The sequence below is a fragment of the Triticum aestivum genome, chromosome 7D (assembly GCF_018294505.1).
Source record: "Triticum aestivum cultivar Chinese Spring chromosome 7D, IWGSC CS RefSeq v2.1, whole genome shotgun sequence".
Lineage (NCBI taxonomy): Eukaryota > Viridiplantae > Streptophyta > Magnoliopsida > Poales > Poaceae > Triticum > Triticum aestivum.
Window position 1 is genome coordinate 125,995,195 of NC_057814.1, and position 1,885 is coordinate 125,997,079.

Here is a 1,885-nt window from a genome sequence, read left to right on the forward strand (position 1 = left end):
GATTAGCTAGCAGTTTCTCTATCATACCCGAAGGAATTTCAAAGTAAAATTTTCATTTTGAGTAGGTTCAGTAGGTTGAGGAGCAAATGTTTGCTCTACTGGTCGGTGTGAAGATACCCCGAACAAGCCCCTCAGAGGATTACTTTCCATAGTAACAAGTGATAGTAAATTTCAGCACACTATATAAATTTTTCCTTACCAAATTCCACCTACCAAAGGCGCTTCACTCCCCGGCAACGGCGCCAGAAAAGAGTCTTGATGACCCACAAGTATAGGGGATCTAACGTAGTCCTTTCGATAAGTAAGAGTGTCGAACCCAACGAGGAGCAGAAGGAAATGATAAGCGGTTTTCAGCAAGGTATTCTCTACAAGCACTGAAATTATAGGTAACACATAGTTTTGTGATAAGGTAATTTGTAACGAGCAACAAGTAAAAAAAGTAAATAAAGTGCAGCAAGGTGGCCCAATCCTTTTTATAGCAAAGGACAAGTCTGGACAAACTCTTATATAGAGAAAAGCGCTCCCGAGGACACATGGGAATTATCGTCAAGCTAGTTTTCATCATGTTCATATGATTCGCGTTCGGTACTTTGATAATTTGATATGTGGGTGGACCGGTGCTTGATATGTGGAATTAACTCCTATTGCAAGCATCCGCAACTACAAAAGAAGTATTAAGGCAAACCTAACCATAGCATGAAACATATGGATCCAAATCAGCCCCTTACGAAGCAACGCATAAACTAGGGTTTAAGCTTCTGTCACTCTAGCAACCCATCATCTACTTATTACTTCCCAATGCCTTCCTCTAGGCCCAAACAATGGTGAAGTGTCATGTAGTCAACGTTCACATGACACCACTAGAGGAGAGACAACATACATCCCATCAAAATATTGAACGAATACCAAATTCACATGACTACTAATAGCAAGACTTCTCCCATGTCCTCAGGAACAAACGTAACTACTCACAAAGAATATTCATGTTCATAATCAGAGGAGTATTAATATGCATTTAGGATCTGAACATATGATCTTCCACCAAATAAACCAACTAGTATCAACTACAAGGAGTAAACACAGCTAGCAACCTACAGGTACCAATCTCAGACTTAGAGACAAGAATTGGATACAAGAGATGAACTAGGGTTTGAGACAAGATGGTGCTGGTGAAGATGTTGATGGAGATTGGCCCCCTCCCGATGAGAGGAGCGTTGGTGATGACGATGGCGATGATTTCCCCCTCCCGGAGGGAAGTATCCCCGGCAGAACAGCTCCGCCAGAGCCCTAGATTGGTTCCGCCAAGGTTCCGCCTCGTGGCGGCGGAGTCTCGTCCCGAAAGCTTGCTTATGATTTTATCTCAGACGAAAGACTTCATATAGCAGAAGATGGGCACCAGAGGGCCACCAGGGGGCCCACGAGGCAGGGGCGCGCCCAGGGGGTAGGGTGCGCCCCCCACCCTCGTGGCCAAGGTGTGGGGCCCTTCTGGTATTTTCTTCGCTCAGTATTTTTTATTATTTCCAAAAATAACTTCTGTGGAGTTTCAGGACTTTTGGAGTTGCGCAGAATAGGTCTCTAATATTTGCTCCTTTTCCAGCCCAGAATTCCAGCTGCCGGCATTCTCCCTCTTCATGTAAACCTAGTAAAATAAGAGAGAATAGGCATAAGTATTGTGACATAATGTGTAATAACAGCCCATAATGCAATAAATATCGATATAAAAGCATGATGCAAAATGGATGTATCACCCTCCACCATCTACTGTTCATCCAGCTCTCCATGGGGTGGTCCTGTTCATCCTGACCTCCACGGGGTCCTGTTCATCCAGCCCCAACCGGCTCGATCGATCGGGGTCCTATTCATCCAGAGGCAACACCACAGGGTC